A 20,276-nucleotide genomic window follows, 5' to 3' on the forward strand; every position below is an offset into this window, starting at 1 on the left:
CATTCACTCAAAAATGGTGCCAAACGGTTGCAAATGCTCCCCTGAGAGGTTTGGCAGTCGAAACAGAAGGCTTTTTATCACAGGAAAAGAAATCAGCCCTCGAGAACTTAACCTGCAGATTTATTTTTTGAAAAAATCCCTAAGCCCCGGAGTCACAATTTTATCAAAAATCTGACTTTCGGCCATTCACTCAAAAATGGTGCCAAACGGATGGAAATGCACCCCTGAGAGGTTTGGCGGTTGAAACAGAAGGCTTTTTATCACAGGAAAAGAAATCAGCCCTCGACAACTTAACCTGCAGAAAAAGATTTTTTTGAAAAAATCCCTAAGCCCCGGGGTCACAATTTCATCAAAAATCTGACTTTCGGCCATTCACTCAAAAATGGTGCCAAACGGATGGAAATGCACCCCTGAGAGGTTTGGCGGTCGAAACAGAAGGCTTCTTATCACAGGAAAAGAAATCAGCCCTCGACAACTTAACCTGCAGAAAAAGATTTTTTTGAAAAAATCCCTAAGCCCCGGGCTCACAATTTCATCAAAAATCTGACTTTTGGCCATACACTCCAAAATGCTGCCAAACGGTTGCACATGCTCCCTCGAGAGGTTTGGCGGTCGAAACAGAAGGCTTTTGATCACAGGAAAAGAAATCAGCCTTCGACAACTTAGCCTTCAGAATTTTTATTTTTTTTTAAAAAAAATCCCTAAGCCCCGGGGTCACAATTTGATGAAAAATCTGACTTTCGGCCATTCACTCAAAAATGGTGCCATAAAGAGAAGGCTTTTTATCAGAGGACAAGAAACCAGCCCTCGACAACTTAACCGGCAGAAAAAGATTTTTTTGAAAATATCCCTAAGCCCTGGGGGTCACAATTTCATCAAAAATCTGACTTTCGGCAATTCACTTAAAAATGGTGCCAAACGGTTGCAAATGCTCCCCTGAGAGGTTTGCGGTCCGAATCCCCGCGACGGGGTGAGCTCCTCTTGTTCGGTCCCTGCTACTGCCAACTAGCAGTTCGAAAGCATGTCAAAGTGCAAGTAGATAAATAGGTACCACTGTGGCGGGAAGGTAAACGGCGTTTCCGTGTGCTGCTTTGGTCCGCCAGAAGCGGCTTAGTCATGCTGGCCACATGACCCGGAAGCTGTATACCGGCTCCCTCGGCCAATAAAGCGAGATGAGCACCGCAACTCCAGAGTCGGCCACGACTGGACCTGACTGTCAGGGGTCCCTTTAACTTTACCTTTTATGTGAAAGGGAGGAAAAAGGAAAATCGGGACATTCCAGGGTCAAATCAAAAACCGGGACGGCTTCTGTAATTCTGGGACTGTCCCAGGAAAAGCAGGACACACGGATGTTAGGAGCCTTTGATTACCCTCCTGGATAGTTGTCCAAAGAACAGCAACATGACTTCTATCGAGTGCTTCATGTTCCTCCTGTGTAGCTCTCATTTGCTTGCATTTTGGACTCACAGCTGTCCATGGAGGCGCAGGTCAATTCTGTGTCAAGGGTAGCTGTCTACCAGCTCCACTGCAGGCTGAGACCCTACCTGCCCGCAGACTGTCTCGCCAGAGTGGTGCATGCTCTAGTTATCTCCTGCTTGGACTACTGCAATGTGCTCTATATATAATTAATCCAGAATGCGGCAGCTAGACGGGTGACTGGGTGTGGCTGCTGAGACCATATAACACTCGTCTTAAAAGACCTACATTGGCTCCCAGTATGTTTCCGAGCACAATTCAGAGTGTTGGTGTTGACCTTTAAAGCCCTAAATGGCCTCAGCCCGGTATACCTGAAGGAGCGTCTCCATCCCATCGTTCAGCCTGGACACGGAAGTCCAGCTCCGAGGGCCTTCTGGTGGTTCCCTCCCTGCGAGAAGTGAGCTTACAGAGAACCAGGCAGAGGGCCTTCTTGGTAGTGGCGCCCACCCTGTGGAATGCCCTCCTGTCAGATATCAAGGAAATAAAAAACTATCTGACTTTTAGAAGACATTTGAAGGCAGCCCTGTTTAGGGAAGTTTTTAATGGTTGATGTTTTATTCTGTTTTTAGTGTTCTGTTGTGAGTCGCCCAGAGCAACCGGGGAAACCCAGCCAGGTGGCAGGGTATAAATAATAAAGTATTATTATTATTATTATTATTATTATTATTATTATTATTATTATCACAGTGATACCTCGGGTTAAGAACTTAATTTGTTCTGGAGGCCCGTTCTTAACTTGAAACTGTTCTTAACCTGAGGTACCACTTTAGCTAATGGGACCTCCTGCTGCCGCCACGCCACCAGAGCACGATTTCTCACCCTGAAGCAAAGTTCTTAACCCGAGGTACTATTTCTGGGTTAGCGGAGTCTGTAACCTGGAGCGTCTGTAACCCGAGGTACCACTGTCTTGCTGTCCCATTTGCCCCAGCTGGACTGATTCCCTTGGGTGCTCCAAGCCTTGGTCTGACTCTGAGTCACTGTAAGGCAAAACCCCACCCCTGGCTGACGTGCCAAGCCTTGATGCTGGGAGTGACTTTCTGCAGAGCCATCTGGTAAACAGATCAAAGATGCCCCATGGGTGACCAAAAAAACCACCACCCCAGATTGCAATGCCCAGGCTGCATGTAAGGATAAAGGCAGCTAATCTGAGTTGTTTATACTCATTTGGCTGCCATGCTCATTGACTCGCTGCTTCACATCATTTGCATGTTCCTTCTCTCTTTCTCTCTCCTGCAGCTAAGAGTTTGCTTCTTCTTTTCTTAAGGAGACAAGAAGAGGGAGCTAGAGATTTGCATTCCCATCAAAACTCCAGGACTAAAGTCCCTTTGGAGGTAGAGATTGAGGCGAGAAGCTGGCACCCATTTTTTCATACTGAAAGAGAAAAGAGAGGGACGAGATTTAAAGCCCAGGAAGGTGATCGGATGCTGGTTTTGCTGGCCTGTTGCTCATTTGATTCTGCCGGTGGAGATCCCTGGTGTATGTTTGCAGCAGATATGCTCCTGGGGGGTATCAAAGGTAAGTCTTTTTGCACATACCGTATTTTTTGCTCTATAAGACTCACTTTTCCCCTCCTAAAAAGTAAGGGGAAATACGTGTGCGTCTTATGGAGCGAATGCAGGCTGCGCAGCTATCCCAGAAGCCAGAACAGCAAGAGGGATTGCTGCTTTCACTCTTTGAAAGTCCAGAACTCCAAAAGGAACTTGTCTACAAAATATCACTCAGTATAAATCTCTGGAGCTGGCTGACCTTTGTCTACTGTCTCCAGTTGAAAGAAAGTGGAAGCTGGGATCATAAACTGTCCCAATCCCATTCAAAGCTATGTTTAGCTGTGCATGAGATGTCGGTGTTGTCATATTTGATCAAGTGTCATCCACCTTGAGATTACTGGCTCCTCACATAGCTCCTGACTCACGACAGTGTGTTGCCCATCGCTCAGTTCTGACTAAAGGATTTTATGCAGCCACTGCTGGCGGGGACATTTTGGGACCCAAAATATCCAACGCCACTAAATTCTGGTGTACTTTTTAACATAATAGTGTAAGCGGGGATCAACATACAAACACTGAGAAGCCATTCCCCCTGCCCCACTACTTTATATGGAAACAACTGGAAAAACCTCTGTGATTGAGGCTACCAACATGGCGCCTTTTTGTACAACGAACACTTCTGAGGTCATTCTTACTACTGCTTTACCAGCATGTTTTACTACCGTTTACTACTACCGTTTACGTTTTACTATCGTTTTACTACTACTTTACTACTACTTTACTGCTGCTTTACTATTACTTTACTACTGTTTTACTACCATTTTACTACTACTTTACTACTAATTTACTACTAATTTACTAATGCTTTACTACTATTCCACCACTTTACTATTGGACCATTTTACTACCGCTTTACTACTACTTTACTACTACCTTACTGCTGTTTCACTCCTGCCTTACTACAATTTTACTACTATTTTACTACTGCGTTACTACTACTTTACTGCTATTTTACTACTATTCCACCACTTTACTATTGTTTTACCATTACTTAACTGCTACTTCACTACTGGTTTACTATTGCTTTACTACCACTTTACTTCCGCTTTACTACTGCTACTTTATTACTTATACTACTTTACTATTTATACCCCTATTTATACAGTAGCCCTTCCTGAACAATGGCATGCCTGTCTATAGTAACAAATAGTATTGTTACTATTTTATTAATTGTATATACTGCCCTTCATCCGTAGATTTAAGGTTGGTTTACAACTTAAAAATGCAAGGTAAAAAACACAAAATACACAATAAAAACAAGAACAAGAACAAGAACAAGAACAAACCAATAAGCCTCCTCCCTCAACCTCTCCTTTGGCTTGTCCTTCACTCGTGACTTCTCTCTTGTTCCTTGATCTTAACTTCCCCACTTTTGCAAACCTTCCAGTTGTCCCTAATTTTCCGGGGACAGTCCCAGATTTATTGAAGCTGTCCTGGTTTCTGATGTTATCCTGCTTTTCCTTAGGACGTCCCTATGTTCATGGGAGAAATGTTGGATGGTATGGAGTTATACATAGAATAGAATGATAGAATGATCTCGATACGAATCCAAGGCAGACCTTTTAACATCACAGTAATCCAAGTTTATGCACCAACTACTGGTGCTGAAGAAACAGAAATTGACCAATTCTATGAAGACTTACAACACCTTATAGAAGTGACACCAAAAAAGGATGTTCTTCTCATTATAGGGGATTGGAATGCTAAAGTAGGGAGGCAAGAGATAAAAGGAACAACTGGCAAGTTTGGCCTTGGAGATCAAAACGAAGCAGGGCAAAGGCTAATAGAGTTCTGTCAAGAGAACAAGCTGGTCATCACAAACACGCTTTTCCAACAACACAAGAGACGACTCTACACATGGACATCACCAGATGGGCAGCATCGAAATCAGATTGATTATATTCTCTGCAGCCAAAGATGGAGAAGCTCTATACAGTCAGCAAAAACAAGACCTGGAGCTGACTGTGGCTCACATCATCAGCTTCTTATAGCAAAATTCAAGCTTAAACTGAAGAAAGTAGGAAAAAGCACTGGGCCGGTAAGATATAATCTAAGTCAAATCCCTTATGAATACACAGTGGAAGTGACGAACAGGTTTAAGGATTTAGATTTGGTGGACAGAGTGCCTGAAGAACTATGGATGGAGGCTCGTAACATTGTACAGGAGGCAACAACGAAAACCATCCCAATGAAAAGGAAATGCAAGAAAGCAAAGTGGCTGTCCAACGAGGCCTTACAAATAGCGGAGGAGAGAAGGCAACCAAAATGCGGGGGAGATAGTGAAAGATACAGGAAATTGAATGCAGATTTCCAAAGAATAGCAAGGAGAGACAAGAAGGCCTTCTTAAACGAGCAATGCAAACAATAGAGGAAAACAACAGAATGGGAAGAACCAGAGATCTGTTCAAGAAAATTGGAGATATGAAAGGAACATTTCATACAAAGATTACCATAATAAAGGACAGAAGTGGAAAGGACCTAACAGAAGCAGAAGACATCAAGAAGAGGTGGCAAGAATACACAGGGGAATTATACCAGAAAGATATGGATGTCTCGTACACCCAAGGTAGTGTGGTTGCTGACTTCTGTGATGGAGGCTACCAATCGATTGGTGCCAAACAGTTGCAAATGCTCCCCTGAGAGGTTTGGCAGTCGAAACAGAAGGCTTTTTATCTCAGGAAAAGAAATCAGCCCTCGACAACTTAACCTGCAGAATTTTTTTTAAAATAAAAAATCTGACTTTCGGCCATTCACTCAAAAATGGTGCCAAACGGTTGCGAATGCTCCCCTGAGAGGTTTGGCGGTCGAAACAGAAGGCTTTTTATTTCAGGAAAAGAAATCAGCCCTCGACAACTTAACCTGCAGATTTTTTTTTTTAAAAAAAATCCCTAAGCCCCGGGGTCACAATTTCATCTAAAATCTGACTTTCGGCTATTCACTCAAAAATGGTGCCTACTGAAGAAAGTAGGAAAAACCACTGGGCCGGTAAGATATAATCTAAGTCAAATCCCTTATTTTGACTACTGGCTCCTCACATAGCTCCTGACTCACGACAGTGTGTTGCCCATCGCTCAGTTCTGACTAAAGGATTTTATGCAGCCACTGCTGGCGGGGACATTTTGGGACCCAAAATATCCAACGCCACTAAATTCTGGTGTACTTTTTAACATAATAGTGTAAACTGGGATCACCATACAAACATAGAGAACCCATTCCCCCTGCCCCCTACTTTATATGGAAACAACTGGAAAAACCTCTGTGATTGAGGCTACCAACATGGCGCCTTTTTGTACAACGAACACTTCTGAGGTCATTCTTACTACTGCTTTACTACTGTTTTACTCCTACTTTACTATTACTTCACTACTGCTTTACTATCATTTTACGACTCCTTTACTACTACTTTACTACTGTTTTACTACTACTTTACTACTGCTTTACTATTACTTTACTACTTTTACTACTGCTTTACTACTACTTTACTACTACTTGACTACTATTCCACCACTTTACTATTGGACCATTTTACTACCGCTTTACCACTACTTTACTACTATCTTATTGCTGTTTCACTCCTGCCTTACTACCATTTTACTACTATTTTACTACTGCGTTACTACTACTTTACTGTTATTTTACTACTATTCCACCACTTTCCTATTGTTTTACCATTACTTAACTGCTACTTCACTACTGGTTTACTATTGCTCAAAAATCTGACTTTCGGCAATTCATTCAAAAATGTTGCCAAACAGTTGCTAATGCTCCCCTGAGAGGTTTGGCGGTCGAAACAGAAGGCTTTTTATCACAGGAAAAGAAATCAGCCCTAGACTATTGGCCTCTTGGCAAATTGCCCTGCCGTCCAGCCAGCGCTTCCCCTGGGCAGCTCTGCTCGGAAGCCTGAAGCTGACCTAGGCAGGGGGGCAGAGTGCACGCAGCGAGAAACTGTTGCTGTGCGTGTGTGTAAACATAAATCAGGCAGCACGCACGGTGTCTTCCTTATCTTCTAAAAGTCTTTATTCGTGTAGAAAAACAGCTCTTAAATCTCTCCGGGCGACAACGCACACATCTTGCGTCCTCTCTCCGCAAAAGCGAAACCAGAACTGATCTCAGGAAACACTCCCCTCAGTATACTCAACCACGCCTCAGAATGTAAGACGTCACACAGACGTCTTAACCCTGTAGGTTCTGATTCTCTCCACACCCCCTCTCGCCTTACAATCTGAGAGGAGTTGTGGACACACATATTTACAGACCCTTGAGAGTTCAACACCTTCCCCATTGCCTTTCGCCCCTTCCTGGCGTCTTTGTCAGGCACCTGTTGAACCTCCTCACAAATCTCAGATTCGCACCTAGCCACACCAACCCAAACACTAGTGGCTTCATACCTTTCAGGTGGAATTCCCTTTGTTGCCCGAGATGAACGCCTGGGCACGAACTGGGGTGCTTCTTCTGACCCACTGGGGGCAGCAAGTGCGTCTTCTTCACCAGACGACTCCCCCTCTGACTTGACCCATCTGTGAGCTTTCTCCATTATGCTAACAGGAGATGAAGGCTCACTTTTGGACACTCCTTTAACAACCCGTGGAGATGCCCAAACCTGTTCCGGACCTTGATCCTGGACCTGGTCCTCATTTTCAGGTTCAGCCTCTAGCTCTCCTTCCTCCTCAGATTCAGATAGACAATCTGAGAGAACGTCAGGGCTCACTTTGCGCCTTGCCCAACCATCCTGCTCACAGAACTCAGCATGCTTGCTGACCAGCAGCTTGGTCTGATCACCCTCTGGGTATGCAAACTTCCACCCATTTGTTGCAGGATCATACCCACAGAAGATCATTTCCTGGACCTTTGGACCACCCTGCTCTTGCAGAAACTTTGGTACCGACACCATAGCTTTCGAACCAAATACACGGAGGAAATGCAGGTTCGGCTTCTCTCCGTAAAGCATAAAATGCGGGGTGTCACCTACCACTGAATTGTAGGACCTATTCTTCGTGAAATTTACAAATTTAATTCCTTCCCCCCAAAAGCTTTGAGGCAAACCAGAGTCATTCAGTAGAATCTCTGTTGCTTGAACCAGAGCTTTGCTCCTAAGCTCTGCCACTCCCTTCTCCTGAGGAGAAGTCACCTTGTGACGTATCCCTTTCTGGCGAAAGAATTTCTGCAGAGCAGACCCAGTGACCTCTGACCCTCGGTCACTCTGGAACCCCTGCACCTTGGTGGAGAACCTTAGTTCCACCTCCGCAATCCAATCTTTGATCAGTTGCGTTGCATCCTCTTTCCGTTTCAGAGGATAAAACCAGCCAACCTGGCTGAAATCATCCTGCAGCGTCAGCCCAAACCTGGCCCCGCCCAGACTTTGCTTTTGCATGGGACCAAAAAGGTCTGTGTGCACAAGCTCAAAAGGCTTTGTGGCCACCCTCTCCACTCTGGGAAAACCACACCCTTTTACATTGGCTTTTCTGCAAGCCCTGCACTTTAGGGGTCTACCACATTCCCTTATTTCGCACCCTTTAGTGCACTCCGATAGCATCTGGATATCCTCACAGGAACCATGTGACATTTTCTTGTGCCACACGCAAGCACATGAAACATGAGCATGAACATTTGCAGACTGTGCCTGTACTTTCTCAGCACACCCTTCACCCTCCAGAGGTGCTTCAAGAACAAAAAAGCCGTTGTGCCCTTTTGGAACACTGATCAAGACTTTCCCCCCTCTGGAAATTGTGCAGACATTCTTCTCAAAGCAAACCTTATACCCCTCCTGCAAGAGACAAGGTACAGATAAAATACAATGTTGTATCCCCGGCGCCACGTAGACTCGCAGCTGCGCCTGCAAAACAGAAACATAAACATGTCCAACTTTAGACAATGGCTTTTGTAAATTGTCTGCAAAACACACTGTCTTCCCAACCAAAACAGGTTTGCAGTTCCACATCTTAACACCAGGTGTCTCAGTTATCAGATGTCTGTTGACAGTACTGTCAATAATCCAACGTATCACGTTGCTCTCAATGCAGCTGTCCTTCAAAGCAGCCATAGCAACAAACGTCCCGCTGCCCCCGTCCTTGGGGCCTTTGCAGGTGTCCTTTACAACCGCCATGGATGCAGTTAGCTGATAAGCGCCGTCTTCCCCCTCTGAGCCACGTCCTCTCTGCGACTTCCCACGCCTGCCCCCTCTGCTGGACTGGTTGCCATGGAAACCCGGCTGATTCCCATGGGAAACGACCTTGGAGACATCCTGCCCTGTCTCCCTTGCTCTCTGTGGGCAGTTGCGACGCAGATGGTCAGGAGAATTGCAAACGTAGCAGCGACGAGTGGAAAAACACTGGGGTGAGCTCTCAGCTAGCGAAGCTTCCGGGCCAGCTCCGCCCCCTCTGAAACGGCACTCCTCCTCGTCACACACAGTGGAAACTTTTCCAAACTGGCCTTTGGGCTTCTCTGCCCCCCCGACACCTCCAACAGCACTCCGTGAGGCTGTAAAATCAGGGCTTCTGGCTGAGCACTCGGCGTCATCCTGCTCCTGGCCTCCTGCTGAGCTTTGACACAAACCCCTCAGCACTTTCCAGGCTTCACAGGCCGACTCAATGCCTTCCAAATGCGGCAATAGCTTAGCATGTACGCTTGATCTCAACATGCAGATCTCAGCTCTCATAGCTTTCTCTCTCTGCATTTTCTCCTCCAGAAAAGCAGACTGCAGCTTTTCTGCATCTCTGTCCACCAGTTCTGCAATTTCAGCAGCAGCCGGTTTGGCTGGGGATGGTTCTTTCTTGCATACTTCCCACAGCCCTGTTGCCCAAAACCAGGCTCTCACCCTCCTGACCCAGGTTTCCCACGACTGGGTGGTGAGCTCTTCAAGCTTCTCAAGCGGAGCTTCAAGCATCTCTTGGTCATCTGCCATCTTTCCCCGGGGCCCAGCGTACTCACGTAAACAAACAGCAGCTCTCCAGCTCCCGGTCCAGCAGATCAGCTCCTCCCAGCTGAGTTCGTCTGCCTCTCTCAGCTTCAGGCAGGACTCAAAGCTGGCTTCAGCGTCGTCAGCTTGCCTTCAAACGTTAGGCACAGCTCCAAGCTCTCCGCAGCCTCTCCTCAGCTGGCTCCCACACACACACCGGCACGTCTGGCAACAGCTTCAAAGCGTTTTCTGACCATCCATAACCTATTGGCCGCTTGGCAAATTGCCCTGCCGTCCAGCCAGCGCTTCCCCTGGGCAGCTCTGCTCGGAAGCCTGAAGCTGACCTAGGCAGGGGGGCAGAGTGCACGCAGCGAGAAACTGTTGCTGTGCGTGTGTGTAAACATAAATCAGGCAGCACGCACGGTGTCTTCCTTATCTTCTAAAAGTCTTTATTCGTGTAGAAAAACAGCTCTTAAATCTCTCCGGGCGACAACGCACACATCTTGCGTCCTCTCTCCGCAAAAGCGAAACCAGAACTGATCTCAGGAAACACTCCCCTCAGTATACTCAACCACGCCTCAGAATGTAAGACGTCACACAGAACCTCTTAACCCTGTAGGTTCTGATACTCTCCACATAGACAACTTAACCTGCAGAATTTTTTATTTTAAAAAAATCCATAAGCCCCAGGGTCACAATTTCATCAAAAATCTGACTTTCAGCAATTCACTCTAAAATGGTGCCAAACGGGTGCAAATGCTCCCCTGAGAGGTTTGGCGGTCGAAACAGAAGGCTTTTTATCACAGGAAAAGAAATCAGCCCTCGACAACTTAACCTGCAGAATTTTTTGTTTTTTTTGAAAAAATCCCTAAGCCCCGGGGTCACAGTTTGATCAAAAATCTGACTTTCGACCATTCACTCAAAAATGGTGCCAAACGGTTGCAAATGCTCCCCTGAGAGGTTTGGCGGTCGAAACAGAAGGCTTTTTATTTCAGGAAAAGAAATCAGCCCTCGACAACTTAACCTGCAGAATTTTTTTTTTAAAAAAAAAATCCATAAGCCCCGGGGTCACAATTTCATCTAAAATCGGACTTATCCAACGCCAATAAATTCTGGTGTACTTTTTAACATAATAGTGTAAACTGGGATCACCATACAAACATAGAGAAGCCATTCCCCCTGCCCCCTACTTTATATGGAAACAACTGGAAAAACCTCTGTGATTGAGGCTATCAACATGGCGCCTTTTTGTACAACGAACACTTCTGAGGTCATTCTTACTACTGCTTTACTACTGTTTTACTCCTACTTTACTATTACTTTACTACTGCTTTACTACCATTTTACTACCATTTTACTATTGTTTTACTATTACTTTACTGCTGCTTTACTATTACTTTACTACTGTTTTACTACCATTTTACTACTGTTTTACTACCATTTTACTACTATTTTACTACTGCGTTACTACTACTTTACTGTTATTTTACTACTATTCCACCACTTTCCTATTGTTTTACCATTACTTATCTGCTACTTCACTACTTGTTTACTATTGCTCAAAAATCTGACTTTCGGCAATTCATTCAAAAATGTTGCCAAACAGTTGCTAATGCTCCCCTGAGAGCTTTGGCGGTCGAAACAGAAGGCTTTTTATCACAGGAAAAGAAATCAGCCCTAGACAACTTAACCTGCAGAATTTTTTATTTTAAAAAAATCCCTAAGCCCCAGGGTCACAATTTCATCAAAAATCTGACTTTCAGCAATTCACTCAAAAATGTTGCCAAACGGATGGAAATGCACCCCTGAGAGGTTTGGCGGTCAAAACAGAAGGCTTCTTATCACAGGAAAAGAAATCAGCCCTCGACAACTTAACCTGCAGAATTTTTTTTTTGAAAAAATCCCTAAGCCCCGGGGTCACAATTTAATCAAAAATCTGACTTTCGGCCATTCACTCAAAAATGGTGCCAAACGGTGGCAAATGCTCCCCTGAGAGGTTTGGCGGTCGAAACAGAAGGCTTTTTATCACAGGAAAAGAAATCAGCCCTCGACAACTTAACCTGCAGAATTTTTTTTTTCAAAATTTTGAAAAAAAAAATATTCATCAAAATTCTGACTTTCAGCCATTCACTCAAAAATGTTACCAAACGGTTGCAAATGCTCCTCTGAGAGGTTTGGCGGTCGAAACAGAAGGCTTTTTATCTCAGGAAAGGAAATCAGCCCTTGACAACTTAACCGGCAGAAAAAGATTTTTTTGAAATCACAATTTCATCAAAAATCTGACTTTCGGCTATTCACTCAAAAATGGTGCCTACTGAAGAAAGTAGGAAAAACCACTGGGCCGGTAAGATGTATTCTAAGTCAAATCCCTTGTTTTGACTACTGGCTCCTCACATAGCTCCTGACTCACGACAGTGTGTTGCCCATCGCTCAGTTCTGACTAAAGGATTTTATGCAGCCACTGCTGGCGGGGACATTTTGGGACCCAAAATATCCAACGCCACTAAATTCTGGTGTACTTTTTAACATAATAGTGTAAACTGGGATCACCATACAAACATAGAGAAGCCATTCCCCCTGCCCCCTACTTTATATGGAAACAACTGGAAAAACCTCTGTGATTGAGGCTACCAACATGGCGCCTTTTTGTACAACGAACACTTCTGAGGTCATTCTTACTACTGCTTTACTACTGTTTTACTCCTACTTTACTATTACTTTACTACTGTTTTACTACCATTTTACTATAGTTTTACTACAACTTTGCTACTGCTTTACTGCTACTACTTTACTACTTTACTACTGCTTTACTACTACTTTACTACTACTTTACTACTATTCCACCACTTTACTATTGGACCATTTTACTACCGCTTTACCACTACTTTACTACTATCTTATTGCTGTTTCACTCCTGCCTTACTACCATTTTACTACTATTTTACTACTGCGTTACTACTACTTTACTGTTATTTTACTACTATTCCACCACTTTCCTATTGTTTTACCATTACTTAACTGCTACTTCACTACTGGTTTACTATTGCTCAAAAATCTGACTTTCGGCAATTCATTCAAAAATGTTGCCAAACAGTTGCTAATGCTCCCCTGAGAGGTTTGGCGGTCGAAACAGAAGGCTTTTTATCACAGGAAAAGAAATCAGCCCTAGACAACTTAACCTGCAGAATTTTTTATTTTAAAAAAATCCCTAAGCCCCGGGGTCACAATTTAATCAAAAATCTGACTTTCGGCCATTCACTCAAAAATGGTGCCAAACGGTTGCGAATGCTCCCCTGAGAGGTTTGGCGGTCGAAACAGAAGGCTTTTTATCACAGGAAAAGAAATCAGCCCTCGACAACTTAACCGGCAGAAATTTTTTTTTTTTTTAAATATCCCTAAGCCCCAGAGTCACAAATCGATCAAAAATCTGACTTTTGGCCATTCACTCAAAAATGGTGCCAAATGGTTGCAAATGCTCCACTGAGAGGTTTGGCGGTCGAAACAGAAGGCTTTTTATCACAGGAAAAGAAATCATCCCTCAACAACTTAACCTGCAGATTTATTTTTTGAAAAAATCCCTAAACCCAGGGGTCACAATTTCATCAAAAATCTGACTTTCGGCCATTCACTCAAAAATGGTGCCAAACGGTTGCAAATACTCCCCTTAGAGGTGTTGCGGTCGGAACAGAAGGCTTTTTATCTCAGGAAAAGAAATCAGCCCCCGACAACTTAACCGGTAGAAAAAGTTTTTTTTGAAAAAATCCCTAAGCCCCGGGGTCACACTTTCATCAAAAATCTAACTTTCGGCCATTCACTCAAATATGTTGCCAAACGGTTGCAAATGCTCCCCTGAGAGGTTTGGCGGTCGAAACAGAAGGGTTTTTATCACAGGAAAATAAATCAGCCCTCGACAACTTAACCTGCAGATTTTTTTGATTTTTTTTTAAATCCCTAAGCCCCGGAGTCACAAATCGATCAAAAATCTGACTTTCGGCCATTCACTCAAAAATGCTGCCAAACGGTTGCAAATGCTCCCATGAAAGGTTTGGCGGTCGAAACAGAAGGCTTTTTATCAGAGGACAAGGAACCAGCCTTCGACAACTTAACCGGCAGAAAAAGATTTTTTTGAAAATATCCCTAAGCCCCGGGGGTCACAATTTCATCAAAAATCTGACTTTCGGCAATTCACTCAAAAATAGTGCCAAACGGTTACAAATGCTCCCCTGAGACGTTTGGCGGTCGAAACAGAAGGCTTTTTATCACAGGAAAAGAAATCAGCCCTCGACAACTTAACCGGCAGAAAAAGATTCTTTTGAAAAAATCCCTAAGCCCCGGAGTCACAATTTCATCAAAAATCTGACTTTCGGCCATTCACTCAAAAATGGTGCCAAACGGTTGCAAATGCTCCCCTAAGAGGTTTGGCGTTCGAAACAGAAGGCTTTTAATCTCAGGAAAAGAAATCAGCCCTCGACAACTTAACCTGCAGAATATTTTTTTTAATAAAAAAAAGTCCATAAGCCCCGGGTTCACAATTTCATCAAAAATCTGACTTTCGGCCATTCACTCAAAAATGGTGCCAAACGGTTGCGAATGCTACCCTAAGAGGTTTGGCGTTCGAAACAGAAGACTTTTAATCTCAGGAAAAGAAATCAGCCCTCGACAACTTAACCTGCAGAATATTTTTTTTAATAAAAAAAAGTCCATAAGCCCCGGGTTCACAATTTCATCAGAAATCTGACTTTCGGCAATTCACTCTAAAATGGTGCCAAACGGTTGCGAATGCTCCCCTGAGAGGTTTGGTGGTTGAAACGGAAGGGTTTTTATCACAGGAAAAGAAATCAGCCCTCGACAACTTAACCGGCAGAAAAAGATTCTTTTGAAAAAATCTCTAAGCCCGGGGTCACAATTTCATCAAAAATCTGACTTTCGGCCATTCACTCAAAAATGGTGCCAAACGGTTGCAAATGCTCCACTGAGAGGTTTGGCGGTCGAAACAGAAGGCTTTTTATCACAGGAAAAGAAATCAGCCCTCGACAACTTAGCCTGCAGAATTTTTTTTAAAAAAATAAATCCATAAGCCGTGGGGTCACAATTTCATCAAAAATCTGACTTTCGGCCATTCACTCAAAAATGGTGCCAAACGGTTGCAAATGCTCCACTGAGAGGTTTGGCGTTCGAAACAGAAGGCTTTTAATCTCAGGAAAAGAAATCAGCCCTCGACAACTTAACCTGCAGAATATTTTTTTTAATAAAAAAAAGTCCATAAGCCCCGGGTTCACAATTTCATCAAAAATCTGACTTTCGGCCATTCACTCAAAAATGGTGCCAAACGGTTGCGAATGCTACCCTAAGAGGTTTGGCGTTCGAAACAGAAGACTTTTAATCTCAGGAAAAGAAATCAGCCCTCGACAACTTAACCTGCAGAATATTTTTTTTAATAAAAAAAAGTCCATAAGCCCCGGGTTCACAATTTCATCAGAAATCTGACTTTCGGCAATTCACTCTAAAATGGTGCCAAACGGTTGCGAATGCTCCCCTGAGAGGTTTGGTGGTTGAAACGGAAGGGTTTTTATCACAGGAAAAGAAATCAGCCCTCGACAACTTAACCGGCAGAAAAAGATTCTTTTGAAAAAATCTCTAAGCCCGGGGTCACAATTTCATCAAAAATCTGACTTTCGGCCATTCACTCAAAAATGGTGCCAAACGGTTGCAAATGCTCCACTGAGAGGTTTGGCGGTCGAAACAGAAGGCTTTTTATCACAGGAAAAGAAATCAGCCCTCGACAACTTAGCCTGCAGAATTTTTTTTAAAAAAATAAATCCATAAGCCGTGGGGTCACAATTTCATCAAAAATCTGACTTTCGGCCATTCACTCAAAAATGGTGCCAAACGGTTGCAAATGCTCCACTGAGAGGTTTGGCGGTCGAAACAGAAGGCTTTTTATCACAGGAAAAGAAATCAGCCCTCGACAACTTAACCTGCAGAATTTTTTTTAAAAAAATAAATCCATAAGCCGTGGGGTCACAATTTCATCAAAAATCTGACTTTCGGCCATTCACTCAAAAATGGTGCCAAACGGTTGCAAATGCTCCCCTTAGAGGTGTGGCAGTCGGAACAGAAGGCTTTTTATCAGAGGACAAGAAACCAGCCCTCGACAACTTAACCGGCAGAAAAAGATTTTTTTGAAAAAATCCCTAAGCCCCGGACTCACAATTTCATCAAAAATCTGACTTTCGGCCATTCACTCAAAAATGTTGCCAAACGGTTGCAAATGCTCCCCTGAGAGGTTTGGCGGTCGAAACAGAAGGCTTTTAATCTCAGGAAAACAAATCAGCCCACGACAACTTAACCTGCAGAATTTTTTTTTTTTTTTTGAAAAAATCCCTAAGCCCCGGAGTCACAATTTCATCAAAAATCTGACTTTCGGCCATTCACTCAAAAATGTTGCCAAACGGATGGAAATGCACCCCTGAGAGGTTTGGCGGTCGAAACAGAAGGCTTCTTATCACAGGAAAAGAAATCAGCCCTCGACAACTTAACCTGCAGAAAAAGATTTTTTTGAAAAAATCCCTAAGCCCCGGGGTCACAATTTCATCAAAAATCTGACTTTCGGCCATACACTCCAAAATGCTGCCAAACGGTTGCAAATGCTCCCCTTAGAGGTGTGGCGGTCGAAACAGAAGGCTTTTAATCTCAGGAAAAGAAATCAGCCTTCGACAACTTAACCTGCAGAATTTTTTTTTTTTTTTTTTGAAAAAATGCCTAAGCCCCGGGGTCACAATTTGATGAAAAATCTGACTTTCGGCCATTCACTCAAAAATGGTGCCAAACGGTTGCAAATGCTCCCCTGAGAGGTTTGGCAGTCGAAACAAAAGGCTTTTTATCACAGGAAAAGAAATCAGCCCTCGACAACTTAACCTGCAGAATTTTTTTAAAAAATAAAAATCCATAAGCCGTGGGGTCACAATTTCATCAAAAATCTGACTTTCGGCAATTCACTCTAAAGTGGTGACAAACGGTTGCAAATGCTCCCATTAGAGGTTTGGCGGTCGAAACAGAAGGCTTTTTATCGCAGGAAAAGAAAGCAGCCCTCGACAACTTAACCTGCAGAATTATTTTTTTTTTAAATATCCCTAAGCCCCGGAGTCACAAATCGATCAAAAATCTGACTTTCGGCCATTCACTCAAAAATGGTGCCAAACGGTTGCAAATGCTCCCCTGAGAGGTTTGGCGGTCGAAACAGAAGGCTTTTTATCACAGGAAAAGAAATCAGCCCTCGACAACTTAACCTGCAGAATTTTTTTAAAAAAAATAAATCCATAAGCCGTGGGGTCACAATTTCATCAAAAATCTGACTTTCGGCCATTCACTCAAAAATGGTGCCAAACGGTTGCAAATGCTCCACTGAGAGGTTTGGCGGTCGAAACAGAAGGCTTTTTATCACAGGAAAAGAAATCAGCCCTCGACAACTTAACCTGCAGAATTTTTAAAAAATAAATAAATCCATAAGCTGTGGGGTCACAATTTCATCAAAAATCTGACTTTCGGCCATTCACTCTAAAATGGTGCCAAACGGTTGCAAATGCTCCCCTTAGAGGTGTGGCAGTCGGAACAGAAGGCTTTTTATCTCATGAAAAGAAATCAGCCCCTGACAACTTAACCGGCAGAAAAAGATTCTTTTGAAAAAATCCCTAAGCCCCGGAGTCACAATTTCATCAAAAATCTGACTTTCGGCCATTCACTCAAAAATGTTGCCAAGGTTGCAAATGCTCCCCTGAGAGGTTTGGCGGTCAAAACAGAACGCTTTTAATCTCAGGAAAACAAATCAGCCCACGACAACTTAACCGGCAGAAAAAGATTTTTTTGAAAACATCCCTAAGCCCCGGGGTCACAATTTCATCAAAAATCTGACTTTCGGCCATTCACTCAAAAATGTTGCCAAACGGATGGAAATGCACCCCTGAGAGGTTTGGCGGTCGAAACAGAAGGCTTCTTATCACAGGAAAAGAAATCAGCCCTCGACAACTTAACCTGCAGAAAAAGATTTTTTTGAAAAAATCCCTAAGCCCCGGGGTCACAATTTTATCAAAAATCTGACTTTTGGCCATCCACTCCAAAATGCTGCCAAACGGTTGCACATGCTCCCTCGAGAGGTTTGGCGGTCGAAACAGAAGGCTTTTGATCACAGGAAAAGAAATCAGCCTTCGACAACTTAACCTGCAGAATTTTATTTTATTTTTTTGAAAAAATCCCTAAGCCCCGGGGTCACAATTTGATGAAAAATCTGACTTTCGGCCATTCACTCAAAAATGGTGCCATAAGGTTGCAAATGCTCCCCTGAGAGGTGTGGCGTTTGAAAGAGAAGGCTTTTTATCAGAGGACAAGAAACCAGCCCTCGACAACTTAACCGGCAGAAAAAGATTTTTTTGAAAATATCCCTAAGCCCCGGGGGTCACAATTTCATCAAAAATCTGACTTTCGGCAATTCACTCAAAAATGGTGCCAAACGGTTGCAAATGCTCCCCTGAGACGTTTGGCGGTCGAAACAGAAGGCTTTTTATCACAGGGAAAAAATCAGCCCTCGACAACTTGACCGGCAGAAAAAAGATTTTTTTGAAAAAATCCCTAATCTCCGGGGTCACAATTTCAGCAAAAATCTGACTTTCTGCCATTCACTCAAAAATGGTGCCAAACGGTTGCAAATGCTCCCCTGAGAGGTTTGGCGGTCGAAACAGAAGGCTTTTTATCACAGGAAAAGAAATCAGCCCTCGACAACTTAACCTGCAGATTTATTTTTTGGAAAAATCCCTAAGCCCCGGAGTCACAATTTCATCAAAAATCTGACTTTCGGCCATTCACTCAAAAATGGTGCCAAACGGATGGAAATGCACCCCTGAGAGGTTTGGCGGTTGAAACAGAAGGCTTTTTATCACAGGAAAAGAAATCAGCCCTCGACAACTTAACCTGCAGAAAAAGATTTTTTTGAAAAAATCCCTAAGCCCCGGGGTCACAATTTCATCAAAAATCTGACTTTCGGCCATTCACTCAAAAATGGTGCCAAACGGTTGCAAATGCTCCCCTTAGAGGTGTGGCGGTCGAAACAGAAGGCTTTTAATCTCAGGAAAACAAATCAGCCCACGACAACTTAACCGGCAGAAAAAGATTTTTTTGAAAAAATCCCTAAGCCCCGGGGTCACAATTTCATCAAAAATCTAACTTTTGGCCATACACTCCAAAATGCTGCCAAACGGTTGCACATGCTCCCTTGAGAGGTTTGGCGGTCGAAACAGAAGGCTTTTGATCACAGGAAAAGAAATCAGCCTTCGACAACTTAACCTGCAGAATTTTTTTTTAATTTTTTTTTAAAATCCCTAAGCCCCGGGGGTCACAATTTCCACAAAAATCTGTCTTTCTGCCATTCACTCAAAAATGGTGCCAAGCGGTTGCAAATGCTCCCCTGAGAGGTTTGGCGGTCGAAACAGAAGGCTTTTGATCACAGGAAAAGAAATCAGCCTTCGACAACTTAACCTGCAGAATTTTATTTTATTTTTTTGAAAAAATCCCTAAGCCCCGGGGTCACAATTTGATGAAAAATCTGACTTTCGGCCATTCACTCAAAAATGGTGCCATAAGGTTGCAAATGCTCCCCTGAGAGGTGTGGCGTTCGAAAGAGAAGGCTTTTTATCAGAGGACAAGAAACCAGCCCTCGACAACTTAACCGGCAGAAAAAGATTTTTTTGAAAAAATCCCTAAGCCCCGGACTCACAATTTCATCAAAAATCTGACTTTCGGCCATTCACTCAAAAATGTTGCCAAACGGTTGCAAATGCTCCCCTGAGAGGTTTGGCGGTCAAAACAGAACGCTTTTAATCTCAGGAAAACAAATCAGCCCACGATAACTTAACCTGCAGAATTTTTTTTTTTTTTTTGAAAAAATCCCTAAGCCCCGGGGTCACAATTTCATCAAAAATCTGACTTTCGGCCATTCACTCAAAAATGTTGCCAAACGGATGGAAATGCACCCCTGAGAGGTTTGGCGGTCGAAACAGAAGGCTTCTTATCACAGGAAAAGAAATCAGCCCTCGACAACTTAACCTGCAGAAAAAGATTTTTTTGAAAAAATCCCTAAGCCCCGGGGTCACAATTTCAGCAAAAATCTGACTTTTGGCCATACACTCCAAAATGCTGCCAAACGGTTGCACATGCTCCCTCGAGAGGTTTGGCGGTCGAAACAGAAGGCTTTTGATCACAGGAAAAGAAATCAGCCTTCGACAATTTAACCTGCAGAATTTTTTTTTATTTTTTTTGAAAAAATCCCTAAGCCCCGGGGTCACAATTTGATGAAAAATCTGACTTTC

At 43.5% G+C, this 20,276-nt stretch overlaps 1 protein-coding gene across 1 annotated transcript in view; it reads left to right on the plus strand.

The window, feature by feature from the left end:
* The first annotated feature begins 2,634 nt into the window (after positions 1 to 2,634).
* Positions 2,635 to 20,276, plus strand: part of LOC308477211 (neuropeptide Y receptor type 4-like) — a 29,350-nt gene continuing 11,708 nt past the window's right edge. The window contains exon 1 of the mRNA XM_081005674.1: positions 2,635 to 2,991. The gene's annotated coding sequence lies outside the window, so the exon portion shown is untranslated. The remainder of the gene's footprint in view (positions 2,992 to 20,276) is intronic.

Source organism: Podarcis pityusensis, assembly GCF_964106645.2.
Source record: "Podarcis pityusensis genome assembly, chromosome: 5".
Taxonomy (NCBI): domain Eukaryota; kingdom Metazoa; phylum Chordata; class Lepidosauria; order Squamata; family Lacertidae; genus Podarcis; species Podarcis pityusensis.